At 39.3% G+C, this 7,192-nt stretch overlaps 1 non-coding gene across 1 annotated transcript; it reads right to left on the bottom strand.

The window, feature by feature from the left end:
- Positions 1 to 1,406: 1,406 nt before the first annotated feature.
- Positions 1,407 to 1,513, bottom strand: LOC126005739 (U6 spliceosomal RNA). Its single transcript, XR_007494776.1, has one exon. It is a non-coding gene; the product is annotated as a U6 spliceosomal RNA (small nuclear RNA).
- Between the last annotated feature and the right edge of the window lie 5,679 nt (positions 1,514 to 7,192).

The raw sequence follows: 7,192 nt of genomic DNA, 5'->3' as shown, positions 1-7,192 counted from the left end.
ACATATGGCCCCCAGAGCATTGCTAGGAGTGATCCCTGAATAGACAAGTATGGTTTCAAAACAAAACAAAACAAAAAACCAAACAACAAAACCATACCTTGTGGCATTTTCAGAATCACACTTCCTACAAATAGTGAATAACGTTTCAAAGAGAGTAGAGTTTATTATCATTATTATTATTATTAACTTTGATTTGGACTACACCTGGGGATGCTCAGTAGCTCCTCCGGGCCCTGTGTTTGGAGGTGCTCAGGCTTCCATGCCATATTTGGTATTGAACCTGGGTCTTCAGCATGCAATGCATGTGCTCAGAGTACTGAGTGCTCTCTCTAACCAACTCATTGTTTTTACTTTTTTAAAAATTTGTTTAACTTTTATTTTGACCAAAGTGGATTACAAATCTTTCACAGTAAATTTTTTTAGGTACATAGTGACATTGAATCAGGGGCATTGCCACCACCAATGTTATCCTCCCTCCACCCCTGTTCCCAGCATGCATCCCATGTCCCCCTCCTATACCCCCTGGGTTGCTAGTATAAGTGGTCCCCTCTGTGTCTAACATGTTGTAGATTGGGTGTCGATTCTGTTGTCGTTGGCTTTGGATTCAGTGTTTAAGTCTGATTATTTTTTTTTATTTCTACTTAATGTTCATATGACTGTCTGGTCTTGGTAGCCTCCATTATTTCCCCCTTAATTTGTGAGGTGCAACAAGATGGTTTCAAATTATGTGGTTCTGTTTGAAGGAAAGAAAAAATAAATAAAATGGGGCAAAAAATCAAACAAGCAAAAAATGAGAGGAGTCCTTTTTGAGGCTATAAATATCAATTTAAGAGAAGAAAGGAAAAAAGGAAGAAACATAACAACAATACTAAAAACTATAAAAGAAAATCAAACAAAAAACTCAAAAAGCACCACAGAAATAAAGACACCAACCACACAATAAAACAAAACAAAACAAAACAAAGTACAAAAAAGGAAAGAAAACCCACAGAAAAAAAAAACAAGCAACAAACAACAACAATAGCAAAACCAAACAAAAAGTTAATTTGTGTTTCTCTTTTTTTTTCTTGCATAGGCACAGTAAATATTGGGGAAATTAGAAAGGGAATTCCCTTGGCCTAAGAGATACAGGGTTTCTTCACCCTTGAAGTATACTGTCATGGGAATAACTACAGGCTCCGTACATGTTCTTTTACTCTCCCCTTGTTCCTTTGGTGGTGTCTGGAAACTTTCCATTCCATCATGGATGATAAAATTCTGCCTCTGTAGCTAGAGATCTTGGTATTTGCACAGGTTAAGGAATGGAACTTATGATGGAGTCTGTCTTTACGGTTCTAGGAGTTCTGTTTCGTCATTGTTGTTTTAATAAGTCTTCTGTAGTTGGTGGTAATTTTTTAAATTTTTAAAAAAATATGGAATGCTTCACATATTTGCATGTCATTCTTGCACAGGGGCCATACTAATCTTCTCTGTATTGTTCCAATTTTAGTATATGTGCTGCTGAAGAGAGCACCAAATCATTCTTTTTTAAAAAATATTTTGGTTGTAGCCAACTGAAGTCAGGGGCTCACCACTAGTTCTGTGCTGTGCGATCACTTCTGGAGGAGTTCAAGGGATAATAGGTAGTGTGGGGCTTAAATCTGAGCCAGCAGTGTGCAAGGCAAGTGCCCCACTCACTGAACTTTCTCTCCACTTGTATCTCTCTCTGTCTCTTTTCTCCATTTTGTCAAAAGTCAACCCAATAGAATAGAACAAGTAATTCATAAAACTTTATCTTCAAGATATTTCTATTTCTATGTGAATTTTTCCTTAAACCCAAACAAATCTCTTTGACACTGGTGTTTTGTCAATGACTTGCTTAACATGCAATCGGTTGATAACTGAAAAGATATTAAAAGATGAGTCTTGCTATGCAATGTTTTGTAGTAAACTGATTTTTTAATTCAATGTGTAGTCTACTTCTTATTGTGGTCACACCGATTGTTGCACCATTTTATACATTTCAGGAATGCCCGTTTGCAGTGTGTTGTTGCACTGTGTCCCTCCCCTCCTCTTTCCCCCCGGTTCTGAATCCCCTCCTACCTCTGTGTCCTCTCATCCCAACCTTTTTCTATGGTGCATATCCAAGGGCTATTTGGCTTTGTTTCTTAATATCTCACACAGAAATGTTATTCATCGCTTTTCTCTTTCCAACTTATTTCACTTGGCATGGTCCCCTCCAATTTTACCCATATTGTCACCCATGGCAAGATTTCATCTTTTCTTAAAGCTGAGCAGAATTTAGTTGTAAATGTAGTGTTTTATATAGAAGCTTGTAGTGGCTCATATCACAGATTTATTTCCCCTGAAGATATAGTTACAGGAAACCATTTTAACAGTGGGTGTGTGAAATCCTACTTTGATAAAATTCTTTTAGCGCTTGTGAACAAAGGCTGTAGTGTAAGTCTTCTTACACTAAGAGAAAAGATCCCAGCACCTTTAGAGAATGTCTTCCTTTGGTTCTAGAAGTCAATATTTTCATCTAAAATCTGAGAAATTGTCTCCAAAAGCAAACATCACTTTTCTACCTTCAAAAGGATATTTCATGAGTCTTCTTCCCAATGAGCTACTTAATATCATCATGGTATGCATAATCTGTGATAATGAATAATATTTAAGTGATTTATTTTCCCCCAAACATTTGCACTTACTTCTTTATTTATACCTTCAGCAATGCAGAGTGTGGAGCCAACAACTTTCCCTTTATGAGCTCTTTCACTGGTGTTAGTCAAAATAATTGCTTTCCCAATAAAAAGAATGACAGGAAGTTAAAAATATAAAGGAGAGATGGCCAGTCTCCCAAAGAAAAAATTGCCCTAACGTGAGGATAAAGTTTAATTAGGGAAGCTCTGGGGTGCCCATCTCATAAAACTCATTTTATTAAATTTATGTCCCACTTTTTGGCCACACAATATTGCTTTCTGCACTTAAAATCCAGGCATGAGGATATGAAATTATTTTCCCATTCAATTGAGTGGCTTCAGGGGACAGATCCCTAATTTTACCAGGGTCTTTGGTCCTTTTACCCTTTTGTGCCTTATTCAAAAGTTTCAGTAAACATGACCTCCAAGAAGACACAATTTCCTGCTAGCCTTCCAGCTGACTTTTCTTTCTTTCTCTTTCTTTCTCTCTCTCTCTCTCCTCCTTCCTTCCTTCCTTCCTTCCTTCCTTCCTTCCTTTTCCTTCCTTCCTTCCTTCCTTCCTTCCTTTCTTTTTCTTTCTTTCTTTCTTTCTTTCTTTCTTTCTTTCTTTCTTTCTTTCTTTCTTTCTTTCTTTCTTTCTTTCTTTCTTTCTTTCTTTCTTTCTTTCTTTTTTCTTTCTTTCTTTCTTTCTCTCTCTCTTCTTTCTCTCTTTCTTTCTCTTTCTTTCTTTCTTTCTTTCTTTCTTTCTTTTCTTTCTTTCTTTCTTTCTTTCTTTCTTTCTTTCTTTCTTTCTTTCTTTCTTTCTTTCTTTCTTTCTTTCTTTCTTTCTTTCTTTCTTTCTTTCTTTCTTTCTTTCTTTCTTTCTCTCCCTCCCTCCTTTCCTTCCTTCCTTCCTTCCTTCCTTCCTTCCTTCCTTCCTTCCTTCCTTCTTTCCCTCCCTCCCTCCCCCTTCCTTCCTTCCTTCCTTCCTTCCTTCCTTCCTTCCTTCCTTCCTTCCTTCCTTCCTTCCTTCCTTCCTTCCTTCCTTCCTTCCTCCTTCCTTCCTTCCTTCCTTCCTTCCTTCCTTCCTTCCTCCTTCCTTCCTTCCTTCCTTCTTCCTTCTCCTTCCTTCCCTCCCTCTCTTCCTCCCTCCTCTCTCCTCCCTCCCTCCCTCCCTCCCTCCCTCCCTCCCTCCCTCCCTTTTCTTTCTTGATTTTGGGTCACACGTGGCAATTCTCAGGGATTACTCCTGGCTCTGCACTCAGAAATCGCCCCTAGCAGATTCAGGGGACCATATGGGATGCCAGGAATCAAACCACCATTGGTTGTGGGTTGGCCATGTGCAAGATAAATGCCCTATTGCTGTGCTATCTCTTCGGCTTCCCAGCTGACTTTTCTGTTAGAGTAGTTGGACTCTGCTCAGAAATAGAATGGCTCACCCAGAGCTCAGGAAACCACGCTCATATCAAGGGACATTCTCTTGCTCAAACCTGCCACAACTGGGTAGTTTATTCAGGAATTAGCATCAGAAACCTATTTATTTTTAAGGTGCTTTTTATTTTCTATTTGATTTTGCTTCATTCAACTCAATTCAATTTTGTATTTTCTTTTCTTTTTCAGCAAGCAGGATAGGACACATCTGGGTCAATGAGCAACTGTCAAGGTCAACATCAGCCCAGCCCATGTGGGTTTCTCAAGGTTGGCTAAAGAGGATGCCCCAATTTCTCCATCTAGATCTGGGGAGGTTCCACAGAACAGCAGCAAAGCTGCTAGAAGCTTCTAGAAGCACTGCCTCAGCCTGGGGACTCTGGAAGGGCAGCCCAAAGAGCAGCCCAGAGACAAGAAAGGGAAATAGCTTCTAGCTTAGAATCCTTTTAATGTAGAGAGTAGTGATAAGTGTGATTGCAGGGAGGTCCTGTGTGTGAGTAGGACATGTTTATTCCCATCTTTGTGGCTATCAATATTTCACAATGGAGATGACCAGACGATTCCCAGCTCTGTGCTCAGGGGTTGCTCCTTATGGTGCTTGTGGAGAGAAATATATGGTTCAAGGGATCCTACCAGGGTTTCCTGCACAAAAATGAAGCTCCTTCCCTTCTTGTTCTATGTTTTTTTGGTCCTACTTTTATTCATTTAAGTATATTTAGAACATTGAGTACTGGTTTGCAGAAATGGAAATGTTACCACAAACCTGCTGCACTTTTCAGGCTACTCTCCAGCAAGGAACATGTGTGCAAGAGCCCAAGTAGAGGGGCATGAAACTCAATGAACTCTGTAGCCTGACTTGTAATGCCCAGAAAGTAGCACAGCTAGCGAGGTGTGAGTACTCCAGTCAGGTGTGTGAACCCACCCCTCCATAAATACATAACAGCAGAATCATCATCATAGTCATCATCATCAACAAGAAAGGAAGGCCTGGAGGGGAAGGACAGCAGAACAGACATTTGTCTTGTACATGAGGGAAATGGGTTTAATCCTCAGCATCCCATATGGTCCCCCTGAGCACTGCCAGGAGGATTCTTGAGTGCAGAGTCAGGAGTAATCCCTGAGCATCACTGGGCATGGCTCCACCCCCAAAACAATGAAGGGAAGGAGCTCAATCATAAACAACTTTGTGACTGTGTATCTCATAGTGATTCCATTTTAGAAATTATTTAAGAAATAAGTAGGGGATGGAGAAATAGCACAGTGGTAGGGCATTTGCTTTCCATGGACCTGGTTCAATTCCTGAGAGTAGAGCCAGGAGTAACCTCTGAACACCGCCACTGCGTGTGGCCCAAAAAAGCCAAATAATCAATAAAGTTTAAAAAAAGAAGAAATAAGTAAAATGCTCAAAAGCACTAATAAATACTGTAAATATAAAGGTTAAAGGGCAATTTTTATAAAAGGACTGTCCAAAAAGAGGCTTGCCCTGCATTCCTCCTGCTGGAATGAGCAGAGGATCTCAGTGAACTGACCCTGGTGTGTGTGTGTGTGTGTGTGTGTGTGTGTGTGTGTGTGTGCGCACCTGTGTGTATGTGTGTATAATTCTCCCCTGCTGGAATGACTGCTCCTCAAAATTTTCTTCTCAAACTTTGGAGGAAAAAGAGCCAATTCCAGACTTTATTTGTATAGACTGGATAGTGAGTTGGAGAAAATAAAATAGTGGGGTCAGGGTTGGGTTGTGATTTTTAAAAATTAATTTTCTGAGAGAAACTGCCCCGTTCCATGACTAGTCTCCAAAAGTATAAGAGGCCATAGAATCTTCCTAGGTAATCTGCTTCAGGCAGACAACCCTGGAGTCTTTTCCAACGGGGCAGGCAAATTCCCTTTTCTGCATTAAGGCACAGTACCCCACAATTACACCTGATACCCTCCAACAGAGAAATGGCCCAGCTTCACAACTGAACCTCATCAAAATGCCAAGCTATCAAATTTTTCCAGAACTATACTTCCTGGGCCACAAGGATGCATAGGCAGCTGTGTAATGCCTCCAGATTCTAAAGTACTGTCAGCCCAGTAGGGTCACAGCAAATCTGATGAGAAAGATGCTTAGAAGACCATCGAGTTCATTAAACGTAAAAGACATCAAAGAAGGCTCAACTAACACCAACCACAACTCAGTAAATCCTCAGGCAATGATTTTAGTAACACCATAACAGGATATGAGAATTATCATAAATTGATCTAAATTTTGATCATTCCATTTGCTGCAACAAATAATATGAAGTACATTTGTTAGTGCCTACTAATAAAATTTAATGAAAAATAAATAAGAATTTTAAGTTAAAACACCATGGTTTAAAAAGTTGTTCATAATACAGTTGTTTCAGACATACAATGTTCTAATTTCAATCCTGTCGTCAGTGTGACATTCTCTCCACCAACGTCCTGTTTTCTCTTACTCCCAGCTCACCCCCTTAGCAGGCACATAACAAATTTACTTCATATTGCTTGCTCCAACAAAACTTAAAGAAATGGTAAATAGAATTATCAGAAAATAAATCAATAAAAGTCAATTTGTGATGATTGATTGCTGTGTGATTTTAACATATGTAAATAAAGAAATTGAAATCACTACGATATAATGCCATTCTCATTTACATAAATAAGTTGTTAGGCTTGGATTTGTTTTTAGCAAAGCAAGGTAGTTTTTACTGAACAAAACTTGCTTTTAAAGATGTATAAGAAGATGGGGCCAGAGAGATGGCACAGTAGTAGGGTGTTTGCCTTGTATGTAGCTGATCCATCCCACATGGAATTCATACCTACCTGGAACGATTTCTGAGTGCAGAGCTAGAAGAAATCTCTGAGTGCCACCAGGTGTGACCCAAAGACAAACAAAAACAGAAACAGAAAGTTGTAAGCGAAGAACAGGAGAAATATCTGTCCAAGAGAGAACATGAGCTTTACCAGAGTGGAAATAGAGAGTAAGAAGCAAGAAAATGAGATTATATGTTCAAGGATGAACATGGGCTTGTAGAGAAAACCATAAATAAGTTTTAAACTATGGCCTCTAAAATATATTGCATTAAAATTTTATCTTCTGCTTG

The sequence above is a fragment of the Suncus etruscus genome, chromosome 3 (genome assembly GCF_024139225.1).
Source record: "Suncus etruscus isolate mSunEtr1 chromosome 3, mSunEtr1.pri.cur, whole genome shotgun sequence".
Taxonomy (NCBI): domain Eukaryota; kingdom Metazoa; phylum Chordata; class Mammalia; order Eulipotyphla; family Soricidae; genus Suncus; species Suncus etruscus.
The sequence above is the reverse complement of the archived record's forward strand: the minus strand, read 5'-3'. Positions and strand labels throughout refer to the sequence as shown.